The 18,560-nt window shown below is 45.6% G+C and overlaps 1 protein-coding gene across 4 annotated transcripts in view; it reads right to left on the bottom strand.

Moving 5' to 3' along the window:
- NOL4L (nucleolar protein 4 like) overlaps positions 1 to 18,560 on the bottom strand; it is a 414,548-nt gene that overhangs the window by 193,941 nt on the left and 202,047 nt on the right. The window contains exon 1 of one of the 4 annotated variants that reach the window (XM_086932667.1): positions 14,684 to 14,763. The exons of the other annotated variants lie outside the window; for them this stretch is intronic. The gene's annotated coding sequence lies outside the window, so the exon portion shown is untranslated. Of the gene's footprint in view, positions 1 to 14,683; positions 14,764 to 18,560 lie in introns of those variants that run through there. 4 annotated transcript variants of the gene reach the window in all.

Raw genomic sequence — 18,560 nt, 5'->3', positions numbered from 1 at the left:
TTTTTGATGTCTACTCAGCTGTCATAAATATTCGGGTGATGGCGAAGAAGCACTCGTGATGCTGCTGGATCTGAAGAACTCTAGACACCAGGGCACTTCCAGTGATATTTAGATTTCAGACGGTGGTTGGGGACCAAATAAAGCCCAAAAGTGGTTTGGTTCTTTACCAAGTAAGGAGACAAAGTTTCTTGGGAACAAGATAAATTGCAGCAGACGACAAGCAACCTAGGCCTTCCCTGGGATCAGGTCAGACACAGCTATTGTTTACAATTTAAGTCCAGGCACTACATGGAAAGCTACAGATGAAGAGGGTAAAATTCCACACCACAGTTAAGGAGACAACATCTATATAGGCCATAGATTATTAGGATGCCACAAGCAAAATCAGATAACCATCAAATAATATATATCCCGGAGATTCAACATTGGATCTGTCAGAATGGGCTCTGTTTCTAAATGTTGAAAAATACAGTATTTCTGCTCATCTCATCACCTAAAAATGAAAATAATTGATTTTTGAAAATCAAATTATATCACTTGTAAAGAAATTACCCATCCCATTGGTAGGAATGTTGGATGCCATCCTGTCTATGACAATACAGTTCAACCATGTGGTTGTATCTGCAAATTACTACCTAAAACTGCAAAAAAGAATTCATCTCTCTGTGACTGTCCTTTCGTGTCACAAGAGCAGGAACAATCATAAGTTCAATGGTTAATAACTGGAAGGTCTCACTATAATGTACCACCAGGAAAATCCCCAAGAAGCAATAACTACTCCAGATCAGTGTGACTAGAGCAGTTACATGTGACACAAGATACCAGCATGTTACCCCAGTCTTTCAGAACTACACAGGCTTCCTGTTATAGCAAGAATTAAGTTGTAGTCAACAACAAGCACTCCCAAAAACATGGGCCTTATTTAGAGTTTGACAGACTGGCTACTTGGTCAAAATGTGACGGATATCCAATCTATCATATTACAGATATCCAATCCACCATATTACAGGTGCCTTAGGCTATAAACAGACATCTGGCAGGAGGTAGGCTTATAGTACAGATTATCAGCAAACTATGGAATTCCTGCCTTTACCTATACATGAAAGAAACAGGTAGCTAGGGATCAGAGAATTAATCAATATATCTTTCTTCTAACACTCTGAGTTTGTATACATTTATTAGGGTGTTCTGTGTATATGATGGGGGAGGTTGGCACTATGCGAAAAACAGCTGATGGTAGATATAAACATTTACTTGCATAGTTTATATTATTAGAGGGAAACTGATTAATTCCGTGCTGTGGTTTATAAAACACAATTTGAACCTTCAGTACTTCTGGCATTCATCCAATTAACTTTTCTAGCCCTGGGGAAGGATGGCTTCCGGCTGGGACCTGAGGATCGTTTGGGACCACTCTCCCATTCCCTCAGCGCGCCATAGGCACTCTCCGCTAATCTCGCTCAACCCAGCCTCGTGGGACACTTGAATCCTTCCGCATGCCACTTCTCCTCCAATAGATAGTGCTGGTGTCGTTTTTATCACAACTCCCTATATGCTGATGACTCGCTGCATGTGGGTGAGCATGCGTGCACATGTGCAGCTATATATCAATGAGCACCTATGTGTTTTGTCTAGAAACAGCACTACTCAGCCTTGGGGGAAAATTGTGCTCGCAGTTATTTCATGTGGCTGATAACTTTCACTGTGTTTAAGGGAGCCTCAATGATGGCTTCCTCGGGTGATGTCAGCACCACCAATTACATGGCAGCCATAAATAGGTTTCTGGGAGAGGACTTCTGTGGCGTTACGGTGACTCTCCGCATCTCTGGCACCAAGGCACATGGCTCACAATATTAGCTTCCAGGCACCATTCAGTCTCTATGCACTATTGACCTTTAGCGCACCATTGATCATCCATATAGCATTTTCTCTCTTTTCGCTAATCACTGTACAGCCTTCATTCACCATTCACTCAACATACATTTCCACTCTTAATTCACTTCTCAGTCTCCATACACAATTCATCTTTCATGCGCCATTTGGTCTCTATGAATCATTCCGGCTCCATCTACAATTTGCCATCCACCCTCCATTTACCATTCACCTTCCATTGGCCCTTCACTCTACATTCATCATTGTCCCTCTGTCCACCACCCCCATGGACCACATACTCTCCCTTCACCCACCACCAACCCTCCAATCACCATTCTGCCTTCAGTCACAGTCCACCCAATTTTCCTTTGACCATCGTTTCATTGTTAGTCTTTTAAACAATCCAGTTTCATTCACCCTCTACTCACTAGTCACCCGTCATCTTCCATTGACTCTCTACTCGTCACACATCATTCAGCTTCAACTCCCCATTCACACTCCTTTTACCATTCATGCTTCATACACCATTACCTCTCCATTTCTATTCTATCTCTATTGTCTAATTACCCACTCACCGTTATCTATCTATTATTGACAAGCCAATCATCATTCAACACCCATCTTTTTTTCATTATACATCCATTCAATTTTCTTCATCCATTCCGCATTTGCCATTCATCAATCAATTCACCATCAACCCCTTACACATGTATCAACCTTTTTATCTACACATTTACTCATCCATACATCCATATCGTTGACCGTCCAAACACACTCACAAATGTACTCACTTGCAAACCCCGACTTTACCAAATAATACTAACTCCCCTATTATTTGCCTACAATCCCATTCACATGACACAGGCATACAAAATCAACCATTATACGGTCAATCTCAAAGCTGAGGAACTGGGTTCGAGTCTCGGCAGGGACGCTCAACATCCTGTGATTCTGACCAAATCACTTAATCTCCTCGTGCCTAACAAAATGACAGTGCCCTGTGATACCTTTAGGTCAAGTATATAAAACTCCTGGAAAAAAATGTATCCACAACACTTTAACTGTGACTTTCAGTACAGGACACAACAAGTCGAGCGGTACCTCCCAACCTAGACACAAAACATAACCTTCACAATTAGATACAACTTTCCAGATGCTGCCTCCATTGCTTGATTCTGTACTCTAGAGAAAGTATTCTACAGAGGACACAACACTCCAGATAGTGGTTCTTCAATGGCACATAGTACTTGTGGAGAAGCTCCGGAACGGGACACACAAGTCCAAATCAGGCCTCAAGCACTGGACTCAATTCTCCTCACCATCTTCACAACTGGATAAAATATGTCTGAGGTGGCCTCCAGGATTGGACATAACATCATAGGTATGCCCTCTAACATTTAAACAATACTTCTGAAGTGATATCCAGGAGGACTGGACAAAGTACAAAAAAGGTGACAACCATAACAAACTACAATATTCCAGATGAGGCCTTCAGAACTGAGCACAATGAAATAGAGGTGATCTCCAGAGGGGAAACCAGTACTTTAGAGGAGATCTCCGTAACTAGACACAACATGTACGTTGAGGTGCTGCAACTGGACAAAATTCCAGCGCGGCACACTGAACTGCATTCAACATTTAAGATGAGGCCCCTAGAATAACAGAATGAATAGTGAATGACAGCTTTGAAGATTCATTCATCCCTTGTAGCCATTCATCTAGAAGAAGTAACAAGCATTGGAAATGCAATAGGTCTCGCACCATTAGAGTTAGTGCTTTTAGAATTGTTTATGGTTTTTTTTTGTAAATGTTTAGCATTTTTCTTTCCTGTAGCCAATGCTAAAGTATTACAAATAAAAAAAGCCATAAACATTTCTAAAAGCTCTAACTGAAATGGTCTGAGAACTATTGCACTGTGTGAGGGTGAGTGAGGGTGAGGGTGAGTGAGGGTGAGGGTGAGTGAGGGTGAGGGGTTGAGGGTGAGTGAGGGTGAGTGAGGGTGAGTGAGGGTGAGGGGTTGAGGTTGAGGGTGAGGTGTTGAGGGTGAGTGAGGGTGAGTGAGGGTGAGTGAGGTGTTGAGGGTGAGTGAGGGTGAGGGTGAGTGAGGGTGAGGGGTTGAGGGTGAGTGAGGGTGAGGGTGAGTCAGCTACCAGGAGTTCTAACAGCTCTCATCAGGTTTCTACAGCTAGTTCCCCGGTTTTGTGGGCTGGGCATGAATAGTGGGCAAGAAACAGCTAATTATAGAAGGGCCGCTTTTGAATGAATTAATTAATAAACCTTTACATCCTGGCTGCTCTACATACTGCAGGTGCATTCACTCACTGTGAGGCGCTAGCCGCCGGGTAAGGTAGGAGGCGCTTTGTTCCAAAGAGTAAGGTCGGTGTTCCCGGGGGTGTGGCGGGCGCGGGATAAGCTGCTGCTGCAGCCGGCCAGGAGGGGGAGCTGGGATCTGTGGGGAGGAGGAGCCAGTGCTCGGATGGGAGGAGCTGGGATGGAGAGGGGAGGCGCGGGAGCCGGCGCTGCTGAAGGCAGAGGACTGTGATTCCAAACTCGGGAGGCAGGTCGAGCCTGCTACAATGGGGGCCACTGACCGAGGATGAGGAGACGCGAGCAGCAGGCCACCCTCTAGAGGCAAACTGGAGGCGCTCTGTGCGGCACACAGGCACCCGGGCTTCACGTGGGTGCAGCGGGACCCTCCTTACTCTGCAGCAGGACACCTACGCTTTGCAGCCGGGCACCTTCCTTTGGCAGCTGGAATCCCTTCACTGCCCACGGGGGGGACTTTGCAGCAGGGGCAGTCTGTCATGCAGAGGGGGACCTCTTGACAGCGGGCTACAATCTGTGCAGTGCACAAGGATTCACGACAAGGTGCAACTTCAAGTTTGGGGAGCATTCACCTATCCTCTGTCAAGTTTTGAGCAAAATTAGCACCCGGGAGCACCCCCCAAAATAGTACGTTCGCAAACTTTGTGCTCTGTTTATGTATCTTACTGGAGGGATGGTTGGTGAGACTGGCGTTTTTGCGTTCCTTGTCTAGTGCTTTCCTGCTGTCCGGGCTGCGCAGCCGGGACTGCAAGTGCAGCACGGAAAGCAGCCAAACTGAGCAGGCGGCAGTGCAAGCGCAGCGACGTGTGCAGCCAACTGAGAAGCGCCAGTTGGAGTGCAGCTCCGCGTGCAGCCGGCAGTGCAAGTGCAGCTGAGGGATCTAGAGTGCCGCAGACATTCTGGTTCCCAGAAGGATTGAGTCGGCGTGGTGGGTCTCCAACGTGTGTGTGGGGGGTGCTGGGGGTGAGGTAGTGATATCTGTGTTGCGTAAATCTGGGATTAATTTAAAGTGAAGAAGGGCTGTGTGGGAGTACTCTGCATATATAAAGTGTGTATGTTGTGTTTGTGACAGTAACTAAAGTGTGGCGCTTAAAATGTGTGTGGGGTGGGTTCTGCAAAGCCAGGTGTGACATACAGAATGGGTGTAAAGTGCGTGTCTGCAAAGTGGGGTAAATTATATTCTAGGGAAATATCAAGAATGAAGCTCCTCTTCCCTTACTGTTAATTAATACATTTGGATCGTGAAAAGTGCGAGACAACCGATGGCAGTCACGTAATCCTCAGCTTGCAGCAGAGTTCAAACAAACAAAACAAGATCAAGCCACAATTCCCCACACCAAACCAAAAAGGGGGGAAGTGGGGGTTTAAAAAAAAATGCGACACGGTGGGCAGGGGAGGGGGCGGAGCGGGTAAAATAAACAAAAACAAACAAGACGGAGGGAAGAGAGGGGAGGGGGGAGGAGAAATGCGACACGGCGGGAAGGGGAGGGGGCGGAGCGGGTAAAATAACAAACAAGACGGAGGGAAGAGAGGGGAGGGGGGAGGAGAAATGCGACACGGCGGGAAGGGGAGGGGGCGGAGCGGGTAAAACAAGACGGACGTGCACGCGCTTTTAAGCTCAATGCGCATGCGCATTGAGCTTAAAAGTCACGGGCACTGCAAGGAATCGCCACGATTCCTTGCAGTGGATAAAGAGTGGATAAGCCCCCATAGTCTCGCTTGCTCGATGCGCATGCGCATCGACAGGCGAGACCTAAAAAGTATAGTGCCACACACAAGACACAGGTTCAACAGGAAAAACAACCACTATAGATGCTGACATTTGCCATACAGAGGTGACTGAGTCCGTCGTCATTTAAACCCTAACCCAAAGATAAAACATTACATGCAACAGTATTTCCAGGGATCCCTTCACTTCCTAGCGGTGAGTTGGGGAAGACAAAAAAACATTTTATCAGGTAATATAAAAGGTTGCTTGGTCCCCTATTTCAAGTTGTCGGTGTCGTTTTGTTTGGGTATTTGAAAGCACACCATGGTCTGGGTGGTGTAAAACTGTGTGGTCTGGGTCTGAGATAGAGCGAGGTGGGTACAAAGTGGTCTGTATAGTGGAGCAAGTTCTGTGTGGTCCCTGAAATGTAGACAGAGTGTGGTGTGGGTGGTGTAGGCACTGTGGTCTGTGTGGTGGATATGCACTGAGCCCTGTGAAGCACAGGGTAATCTATGTTCTCTTGTAGGCATAGCCCTGAGTGGCTGTAACCCGAGTATGGATTGGGTGGTGTTGGCACAGTAGGTTGGGTATAGTATAGGTGTAGTGTGGTGTGGTCAGGGCGGCGTAGATGCAGCTTGGTGTTGAAAAGTGTCATCTCTGTTTAATAGATGCTGTGGTATCTGTGTTATGGGACCATTAAGGTTTGACTAAACCTAGGGGGGCCTGAATTGTGTAAAGTTGTGTGATGTGGATGAGACTGGCAAACTGTTGTGCGGGCTGTTTTGGGTGTTGTGTGAACAGTAGGGTCTAGTTGGAGTACAAAGAGCGTGGTCCAGATGGTGTGTGTAGTGTACATTTAGTGGGATGTGGAAAGGGGTATGAATGCAGAGATGCATACGAGGGGTAAGTACAGTGCTGCCTGGGTGTTATGGTGTATTATGGTCATGGTGGATTTGGTAAGCAGTCATCGGTTTTATAGGCGCGGTGTAGAATATGTAGTGTTAATACTGTGAGGTGTTAACAGGGTCTCTTGCAATTAATATGCTACATAATCTACCATGTGCTGTCTCACCTGCAATGGGTTTCTAGCACAAACAAAGCATTAAAACACTGTGCTTAGGAAGCGACACTGTGCCTGGCCATTACAAATGTTAACTGGGCACGTTTCAGATGTTGATAGCTGAGTTCATGCATTAAAAGGGATGGCAATTTTTCCAAGATCTTATTAACTTCCTCAACTTATGGAATGGGGTATGGGCTGTTGTGTGAAGCATAAAACAATTAAACACTCACATGTAATTCAAACACGGTAGAAAAAATGATACCCTTTTGCTATGAAAATGGCTTGTTTCACTATTCATGCAAATATATGGTTATAACACATTGTTCTAAAAACAGCAATCATTTAAATATGCGACTCAGCTGTTAGAAGAATGCTAAATATGTTGCAACTGTTCTAAAAATCAAAGGTCTTGGTTCCTAAATAGCCTCTTAATTAGCCTACATAATAAAAATTAAATCCAATGCACTGTTATGTGGGGCATACTCTCACCCTTTGACGATTTGCGTGTCTATGCACTTCTGTGCTAAACTGTTTAATGTTTGGAGAGATGTTTTACAAACACTGGAGGGGCACTTTTGTCTCTTGCCCATGACCTGTATATATATACACAGCCGGGTCCGTGCAGGTAAGAGCGGTGGAGAGGTGGGACGGTGTGTGTGTGTGTGTGTGTGGGAGGGGGGGGGGCGGGGGGGGGGGACGAGGCTCGACAGGAGATGAGTAGGGAAAATTATAAAAATAATTAATTTTCGCTCATCAGTCGTCGTCGGACAAAAATGACAAACTTTGGAAACCCACCTACCTTTACTGGACAAGAGGTGGGGTAATTTTTTGTATCTAACTAAAGCATTGTGTGATAGCGCGCTGACATTTACAGACAGGATATTTTACAATGAAGCGGACACTAAATTTGCATATACATACAAGTTTACTGATAAAACTATACTGTGCACGAATGATAATGTAGGCAACTTGAGGTTTTTGTGAATATTGATCATTTGTGCATCACCAAGTAAAGTGTCTTAGTTCGTTTTGATCCTATTAAAATCTGTTTCCAGCACACTTCAGAATTACAAAAAAAAATTGATTCATTTTTGCTTTCCTAACTGCGGAATGTATACAGTGTGTTGCAAAGAACGAAATCCTACCTTTCAGACTCCCTATACTCTGCATCCAGATTGTCACATAACTCACTTTAAAAAACTCCTCTCAATTTGCAGTAAGAGAAAGAAAAGTAGACATCCATTTCATGTTAAAAGAATAAGCGCAATTTGTCAGAAGACGTTGCCTGACGTTTGACATCTGTATTTGAAACAGGCAAATGTGAGAAGAACAAGGAGTTTAAAGACACCTTTATTTATAGCTCGGACTTTCCAGACCCACCAAAATTCAGCTTGTGGCCCACCAGTGGGTCGGGACCCACAGTTTGGGAACCACTGGTTTAGGGAATTCGAGCCTGAAATTTGACAGCTTCAGTTTGCAATGCAAACTACATCTCATGCCACTCACACTTAGTACTTTTGATTGCCTATTTTTCTTCGCCATTGACAACTTGGTGTATTGAGCATAACAGACGGAGTGAGTTATGGTGTGTATTGCTTTCACTGCAAACCATAACTTGTGAATTTCAGGGTATTTCAGCTTTTTATTCTCTGAGCCATAATTAACCTTTAATTGTGTTTATTTCACTGAATTTCTATTGTTTATTTTTAATGAGGCACTGCGCTCGAATTGCCGATGTGGCCAGCCCTGGCTGCCCATGGCCTTTGGCCGTGCGCAACAGGGTTTGAGCAATGAGCTTGGCCTCCGGACAGGAACTGTGTCCAACCAACTACCTATCACAAGGCCTTGCACAGTAGGGTTTGGATGCCCAGTCCCACTGCCCCGGCCTTCGGCCTTGCGCAGTGTGGGTTGGTGCAGTGGGCATTGGCCCCTGGGCCAGGCAAACAGGCGGGCAATGCACCTAACCCTCCACTGGCAGCTTGCCATTCTGCGCATGTCCTGGGGACCCATATTTTTTTTGCAAAAATGATTTTCCCCCATACTTTTTTTACATTTTTGTACAAAAAATGGAATGCATGACCTTAGATGACCATGCTAAGAGAATGCCAAATATGGTGCAGTTCCATCATTGGATACCAAAGTTTTAAGCAAATCAAAGAATGCCTTTTCAATGGAAAGTGTGGCTGAATCACAACTACACAACCTTTTACTTTAAGAATTATGTACAAATTGGCGTCTTTACTTCTGCATGCAACACTGCATATGCTCCACACAAATTATTTCACTCAATGAAATACAATGACAATTCCCCAATGGAGGGTCAAAACTTGAAATCTCATGGGAATATCGCCCTATGGAAATACGATCTTTGCAGTATCAGTTTATTCTAGGGGAGGGGGGTAAAAGGGGTTGAATTCTGACCTGGTTTTCCTTGCACATTCATGAGAGCCAAAATCATTAGTTGTGAATAATATTTAGAATAGAATATGCTGAATGAGTACAGTTTCCTTCTTAGGAAACGTACATTTTATAGGTGCCTTTTTTATCAAGGCATTTTAAAATGTAAAAAATAACCAGATATAATGCCCCAAAATGTGCTGCATAATTTACCTTCGATTGATTTTTTATTTTATTCATAATTTGTCTTTCCTTGTGGCATAATTTGCTTTTTCTTGCCTCTCAACCATGCAGCATAATTTGGTCCAGCACTACCACATAACTCCTTCACCCCTGCATGTAGGTGCAGTATGGTCTCTGGTGTAAGTATAGACTATCATTTGTGTGGTAGACGCATTTCAGTTTAGTGCCTACAGTGTAAGTGTAGTGTGGAATGGGTAGTTAAGCATCGTGGAGTGGTTGGGCTACGTGCACAGTGGGGCAACTGTGGTGTCTACATGAACATTGGTCCTATCTTTGTACTGGCAGTGTGACCTAGGTAATGTAAAGTTGTGTATTCTGACCACCTAGTGATCTGTTTTGCAGGCACATTGAGGGGTGGGTGATGAAGATACAATGTGTTGTAGTTGCGGTGTAGACTGTGTATGTAGGCCCCAAATGGCGTATTGTAAGTGCATTGTGGTGTGGGCAAGGTGTGTTGTGGGTGCAATTAGATGTGAGTGAAATTAGATGTGTGGTGGTATTTAGTGCAGGCTGTACAAGTCTTTATGGGTAGTGTGGGCATACTGAGTCTGAGTAGATGAAACCAATTCAATTGGGGTAGCCTAAAGCAGTTTTTGCGGGTTTTTGGTGTGGTATGGAAAGTGTAGATGCATGTGGGTCTACATTTTTTGTTCACGGAGTGACCTGCATAGTGTGGTGTGGGTGGTTTGGACTTGGTGTGGTATGGAAGGTGTAGATACAGGGTGGTCTGAATGCTGTTTTTACAGAGTGGCCTGGCTAGTGTACTGAGTGTGGTGCTAGGGTAAGGTATGGAGCGGGACCTGGCAGGTGTGCAGTTAGGGTGGTGCGGGTGCAAAGCGGCGTATGTTGTACTCTGCAGGTGTACAGTTTAGTGACTTTTGTGGGCAGAAGGGACCTGCGTAGTGTAAAGTTGCGCAGTCTGGGTGGGGTAGTTGCTCTATGGCTAGTTTGTGTAAGAGTGTAAAAGCACAGCGGTCTGGGCTAAGTGCGGTCTGAGTGGTTTGGGATTTTGTGAGCACAACGCAGTCTGTGTACTGCATGCAGAATGTGTTCTATGTGGTGTAGGGGCAGGTTGGTCTGGCTATTGTAGGTACAGTTTGACCTGCATAATGTAAACTGTGTGGTGAGGACGCGTAGGTTGATGTTGGGTATGGACGTTGTAATCATAGTGAGGACTTTTAAGTGTGCTTTGATTGGTGTATATGCAGGTTGGCCTGGGTATTGTTTCCATAGAGTGACCTGACTGGCTTAGGCGCAGTGTGATCAGTAGGTGAGGGCACAGCTTGGGTCTGGGCGGTGTAAACACTAAGTGCTCAGGGTAGTAAAGTCGCCTTGCGGTGTGCAGGGGGCACCCACAGTGAGACCAGGCCCTGGAATCAGGATTTGCCCGTAAGTAGGGGATTTACCTCTCAGTTGAAGCTATTTCAAGTCTGCAGCTCAGGGCCCGGAGGAAATCCCAGTAGATCTGTCAGCAGCTGCAGCAGTTATTTGGGGGAGGGCAGTCCACTAATCTGACCCCACAGGGGATGCGATATGGCGCAGGCGGGGCCTGTCCGCACTTCGGGGATGGGAGGCCAGGGGAGCGGGTGCTCATTAATCCCGTTGTGGAGGGGAGTCTTGAGGGCGCGTCCCTTCGGGTGGGGGTGTCCGGGGAAGCGAGGGACGGTGTCCCCAAACACAGGGAGGGGTTGGGCTGCGGACAGGAGCCGGTTCTCTGCACCGGGGGCCCAGGCGCCGCGCTCCGCAGCTGGAAGGGGGCCGCCTCGCCCCGCACCGCCTGTTTGGGTTTAAAAGCGTCGGAACGGAACCCCGGGCCCGAGCCGCGGCCGTTGGAGTGCGAGTGGAACCCACGGGCCCGGCAACGGCCCCCAGCGAGGGAATAGGGAAAGAGACCCTCCATCACAGGGCATCCACGAGGGGGAGCCCCGGCACCGAGGCAACCCCACTGACCCTCAGACCACCATCTGTCACGGCGGGGCCCTGGACTCCTCCACCCCCGCCCCCCACACACGTGTCCCTGGCCCCACCTATTGATAAACCGCCGCCTGCCTCCAGAACAACTCACACCATCACAGCCCCCCTCTCCAGGCAGGCCACGGTTGTTGACAGACCCAACAGATTCTTGACCTGCCACAGACCACATGCACCGGCCACGCCTCCTTCAACCCACACCACGGCCATTATTAATAAACCCCCTCACAGTGGTGGAAAAGCACTATATAACCACAAACACAGAATAACAACTTCTCGGGGGTGGGAGGTATTTCGTGACCTCAAAGTGCTAAAAGGAACCTGTCAATAACAATTCACAAGTACTTTGAGGGGGCAGGGGGGGGCAGGGGGGTGCAACAATAGTGCACCAGTTTCAGTGTATTGACCCACAAACGTCTCAGAACTCTCACTTACCTCAGATCCACCCACCCACGCCGGTCACTATCCTCAACTCGGCTGCCACACATACATCGTCCGCTTAGCACAACTCCTCCATCTATCGCCCCCCCCCCCCAATTGTGTGACAAACAACAAATTCCACAGTCAGAGAGCACACATACTACGGGCCACACACACAACCTAACTAGCAGACCAAAGGCCCACGTGGCACAGCCCCACTCATTAGTCACTGCCACCTTTACACTCCGCTTCTACCAGTCCCAGGTACCAGTTACCTATACCCTTCAGTTACAATAGTTCAAACACATCCTAATTAATATAGCTCTCGTTACTTTCAGATACCATGCCACTAATCTCAGACACCCAGCAACCGGCCACATAAAGTCATCCAGATTCGGCACCCCTTTTTTGATACACCCTTCCACCAGCCACAGATACGTTAAGGCAGATACAAATACACTCTCACCCCCTCAGGCACAGGAACACGAATCACAGCTACACAACCACCAATCACAGCAACTCAAGTCACTGGTCACATACCCTAGCACAAGTTACACATTTTGTACCCACGTTACAGATGCCCTTTTACCAGTCAACTATAATAATAATCTGTTATATAGCGTTTTGCACAGAAAATTTCACATACAATTTTTATACTGTCAATGATTACATGTACACAACCACCAGCCATATGTACAAACCATCGATCACATACCCTACTACCAGTCACCGATTTCCTACCACCTTATGGACAACCCATAACCAGGGCACAAATCATGGGTTCTCGCGGGTAGAAGGCATCCACCGACGTGTTTCACAGGGTGGACGCCGGGTATCCTGTCAAGAAGTTGGGCCCCACAGAAATATTGGAAATGTGTCCCATTGTGACACATTCAGCAGTGCCTACACTGCAATGTGCAGGAGAGGAAGGGTCTCGTCGGATTCCAGCTGGGCCCATAACAGAAAACAGAAGTTAAGGGGCCATCAGGCCTACTTTTGTTGTAGTATCCTGGCTGTGAGCTATCCGGAGAATCACATCTACATATAAATGCAATGGAGGGGAAAAAGAGGCACACAACTTATCACTTCACAATTCCTTAAGAGAGGCATACTTAAGAGTGGCATGCCTTTGACTTTGTTTAGTCCCTGTATATGAGATATGCATTCGCTGTAAGAATGTCCAATGCATTGGTCTGACGAGTGTTTACACAAATTAAGATTTAAATACCACTGATTTGTTTTATTTCATTTACAGCACTATAGTCCGTCTCATCCCAATGCATTGTGTCAAAGCGCTTTATAACACACATGTACATTATACATTGACAATAAATCATGTATGTGTAAATCAATGTACAGGATGTGTTACATAAGGCAGTAAGGGTTCCAAGGTGTAGGAGCCACATGTCCTTCATTAGTCACTGCGCTATATTAGAAGGATTACAATTTTTGAACTGCAAATAACAAAAGGATCTCTGTTTTAAAAGCTATAACCCACTTACTTATTAACACAAAATAATAAAAATCTGTCATCTGTGTGTTACAGAATGAGCTTTGCAGGAGACAAATTAACCATCTATGCTACTTTGATCAAAACTGGGACTATAGAAAACAGATATCTCCAGCAAATACATAACCTCTAGAGATATCTTACCATTATTCATATTCCCTAAGATTTAGTTGGTTCACAAAGATCTCTGCAGCATGTGCATTAACCCCATAAGATATTTTAAAAAGAAGACTGAGATCAATTATGAGCAGATTTAGTGCACATTTCTCCTTGTTGCCAATTTCTTTGTAGAAGAATTAAAAAAAAATGTATAAGTAGAGGCCCAGATTTTGTGTCGGGGTTGAGTCACTTTAATGGTGCATCCCCGGCGCTAAATCTCATTTGTTAAATAAAGTAATGCCCTCAAATGTACTCATGATAGACCTGCTAAACATAGGTGTGAGGTCTTAACATCTGAAGCCACTTCTTGTGATGTCACTTCCTGTGATGATACCACGTGCGATGTCACGCACTGTGATGCGATTTACATACTGCCTACCTTGGTTAGTCCTCCCATTTCTTTTTTTTAGGACTTGTGCCCTGACCATAACCAGTGAGAAATAAATAGTCTGCTATTCACATAGCAGTTAGGGTAATCCATGCATTTCAATGTACAGTTATTACACCCCACCACCAATGGCAACTATGAATCCCAGAGATGGACAAGTATGAGACACGAATATCCCACCCATTAGATAAAAGTCGCTTCCATCAGTCACATATAGAAAGCACCTGTCACGGATACCGTACCAGTTTCCTCGCAGATACAGTACCACCACAGTCACATAATTCTAGCATTAGTTACAGGTGCCCAGCACCTATCACGGATACACCTACTACCACACTTATACTCTAGCACTAGCAAAGCACCCCATCCCCTGCCACTGCACCCCCAATGATAAATCGTAGCACCAGCCAATGGAATCCGTTCCCGATCAGGCACACACGCCACCTGCCACACATAGATACCCGCCCCGTGTCACCCTGTAATAAACACAGCCCTCGCGAGGCACTGGGTCCAGGCTTGCTCCCTCTCTGGTCCCTATATGACATGGCCCCACGCCCACCCGTCCCCGATCTCGCCGCCCCAGGCTCGCCCGTGGCCCCCCAGCCCTCGCACGCCCAGCTCCCTTACCTGCCGCGCTTCGGGCCGGGAGGCTGCGCACCGCCTGACAGCTGCTGCTGCTCCCTGGGAGGAGAGGCAGCGCTGGGCTGCGGCGCACGTCACTCCCGGCTCGGGCGGAGGAGGAGGTGGGGGTGGGGGCGCAGGAGGAGTGTCCCGAGCGGGGAGCCGTACAGCAGCGCGCGAGGGAGGGAGGGAGGGAGGGAAGGGGGCTCCCGGCCTGGCCTGAGCAGGGCCCCGTCCTTAATGAACACAGAGGGAGGACACGGGTGCTGAAAGCTCCAAAGGATGAAAGGGGGAGGACAACCGCCTGCCCGCACCAGTGGCCTCACGGCTCAACTATGGCTAGTTCACATGATACAGCTGTATCCCCTGTCATCCCTGGGCAAGGGTTCAAGCTAAGAGGTCAAGGCTAGGGAGCATACCTGGGATGGGGCAGGTGGGCTAGAAGGGGTAACGGGCTGGCTAATCCCACACTCCCCAGGGATTCAGGCTGCATCCCAGATACCCCATCTGGGATGGGAGTGGAAGGGTTCACAAGCCTTGTACATGTGCGGGAAATGTGCAAGGAAAGTCAGGGTACATTGAAAAGGTGCACCACTGGAGATAAGAGGCATATCCATGAATGACAAGGCATATTGCAGACTATGTGAGCACACGCTCTTCTCTTTCAAATACGTTTTAGCTAATCTCTCCACCCAAATGTATTTACCTCTCTGGTTCACTACTCAGTGCCTTGAGGCTTAACTCTATCTCAATTTTCGTTAGACTCCATCTTGTATTTGGCTCAAGTCCACACCCTGTTACGCAATTTTTATGATTGCAGCAATGTTGTTGGCTTATTTAAATATACCAACATCTTTGGATAAAGTAATTTTACTATTAATGTATTCAGTTGATAAAGCGCTCTCGAAATAAACATCTGGACTGTGGGAGGACAGAGAGTAGAGGTTCTAAGCACCCAAAGGGTGACTTCTCACATTGTAAGGGAAATGTGTTGGGTCTCAAAGGGTCATAAGCCCAAAGCAAAAGCACGTATAAGCATGACAATTAAAAAATTATGAATTACCTTAACGTCTATGAAACAATAATAATGAAACTAATTTCTGAAAGTCAAAGCGACAGTCGTACCAATGAGTTGAATGTTTTTCATCGTCCCTGACTGTGAGCCCAGCTAAAGTGCCCAATTTTTTTTTTAAACTCTCAGGCCTTTATACCACTATAAATTTGCACCAGAGCATTAAGACAGGTAGATGAAAAGTTGGCTGGGAAACCGACAAAAACTAAACATAGTCTACAGTTACTGTCAAATAGCTAATGTTTAATCATATAAACTGCACATCCAGGGTGATTTGAACACATGCACACTGGAGGAGATGGGAGCACAGGATGATCGGATAGGGTGTATTTGGGGTCCACTATTAACAAGGTCAGAGAACATAACGAGGAGGGTATACATCTTGAGTAAGTGTGTCATGTGGTGTAATACAGTACTCATACCAATGGGCTAGGAAACAACCCCATGGACTTTACAGTATTTATTTGTGAGTAGGGCACATTACAGAGTAATTCAATGCACATCGTAGGAGAACTGGGAAATCCCAAAGCAGGTTCTGGCATATCAAAGACGAAATCAAGTCAAACTGCTCAGGAAACATTATGGCACAAGTCCTACGAAAAATAGTGGGAGGACTATAGTGATGTCACTGGAAGTGACGCACAATTATGTAAAGGCATACCCTTACACTAGTTCTTACTTATAATAACAGGACTATTTTACAAAAGCAAAAAGTAAACACATTCATTTGGAAATGTGGAAATAATTTTTGGCTGTTTTTGTTTTAGTTTAAAAAAAAATCACATTTAGGTCTCCCACATGTCATGTTTAATTGAGCTCAGAGGTGCCTAAAACGAAAACTATTTTTAAACAGGGTTAGGGAACGCAGTATAACATCTTTAAACAACTGTATTTAGAGAGTAAACAAAATATGCATTTTGAACAGTGAAACTTGCTGGTAATGCATGCTTGTTTTTACTGGTGATCCTTATCCAGCTTTAAAGCTCAAAGCAATGCACATTTGCAGTATATTAGGTGATAGAATGGTTAATAGTGTGAACTTCTATGTTACGAGATAAGCCAGGATATTGTCACTGGACCTTACTCGCAAATAAAGGAGATGCTGCCAGTGGGAAGGGTAGACATTTAACAACACTGTAGTGTACACATGTCCATGTCCAGTGTCTGTAAAAGCAAGCAGCTGCAATGCCGGGACATAAGGTGACATCTCTCAGCCCCCCTCAGCCTTGGGAGAGGGAAACAGAGTCCTCAATCTAAAAATAGCGGGGGAGGGGCTCCATCCACTAGCTCTGACTTGTGGCCTAGGAAACATCTTAGGGAGACTGAGCATTTCTCTGAGTACTGGAGCACATGATCATCACACCTAATATTGGCATATAGCATGCTTTTCAGGGTGCAGGGTGGAGTCGCAGGATGGGGTAAGAGTCTTTCTTAGAGGTTGCATGTAAATCCACAATGATCAGGTCACATCTTATGGGGTCTTGTAAATCGCAGTGCAATGGCAAATAGCAGTGGGTAAGGACAAATTGGCTGTTTATTTCTTTTTTGAGATCCTTTAAGGGTGAGATACTGTATGTAAATAATAAATGAGGCGTCTGTTTTCCAAGTTTAATGTGGAATTTATTGCTAAGCAATCATCCCAATATCTAAAAAATATTTGGCTGAATATTCTCAGTCATGGGCTTTCCTTTTACAAAAAATCAATATTAGGTGTTAAATTGTTTCAGTTTAAGATTATAACTCACAGAATTCAAAGTCTGCAAGACAGGAAAAGCATGGTCTGAACTATCTAGCCATTCTAGTCCCTGAGAGGATGTGGCAAAATGGCCAGAGCTGGCAACTTAGGGAGCTGGGGATCTAGGTTCAAGTCTCGGCGTCGGCTCAACATCCATGATGGGAGCGTTCGCAATATATATTTTTCCACACCTCAGGGTGCTCACAATGTGCTGCCAATAGTTTGCTTATCCTGGCTTCTGCAATATTTGTTTTGATGTTAAATCTTTATATTGATGTTTACGTAGGTCTGTCAATTTGAATTTGACTTCGGTTCAGGGACCTCCATACATTGACTGGAAATGCGCTCCTCTTTACCTTCAACCGGGTCTTATCGCACCTCTGTATAAATCAGTAGCTGATATTGCCATTACATTTGGTAAAAGCTACTTCTGCTGTTATTACAGTTGGCACCTAGGTGTTTTTGTTTTGCCATCCTGGCCTGTGTTTTTAAACACAAGCAATAAATATAACAAAATGGAAAAAATAGTCAAATCGGCATTTTTTACCCTATGAAACAAACTTTAAATATCAAACATACAAGGAATCAGCTAAAAGGTATTTTAGTGCTGCCTAAATAATTTCAGACTGATTATGAGAGCAAACAGGTGTAATTGCCATATTACCAAAGAACCCTGTGAATTTCACGTCTTTTTCATGGCCAACTCGTGGCTGTTCCAAAACAGCAAATGTAAACAAATGGCTGGTATTTTTTTTCTAAGAAAGCGGCAATCTCAGCTGTTACCTTCACTAGTCCCACCCAAGCCAGTCTGTGGCTATTGTTTTTTTTGGCCATCCTATTTCTTAATGGACTATGCGCATAGTTCACCTTTTTCAATATGGCCGCCAACGTTTTGGTCCCCTTTTTCTGTCGCTTGCGGTCCCTACCAACGCCCCATTGCCTCCTCTACCCACTTGCTTAGGTAAAGGCGTCAGACATCTTGGAATGGAAACGTTTTCCTTTCACGGCGATGGGAGCTTATTGATAAAAGTCCAGGATGAAAGCTGGGACTAATGACATTTCCCTTCTCTGCTGCC

Source organism: Lissotriton vulgaris, chromosome 7 (genome assembly GCF_964263255.1).
Source record: "Lissotriton vulgaris chromosome 7, aLisVul1.2, whole genome shotgun sequence".
Classification (NCBI taxonomy): Eukaryota; Metazoa; Chordata; class Amphibia; order Caudata; family Salamandridae; genus Lissotriton; species Lissotriton vulgaris.
The sequence above is the reverse complement of the archived record's forward strand: the minus strand, read 5'-3'. Positions and strand labels throughout refer to the sequence as shown.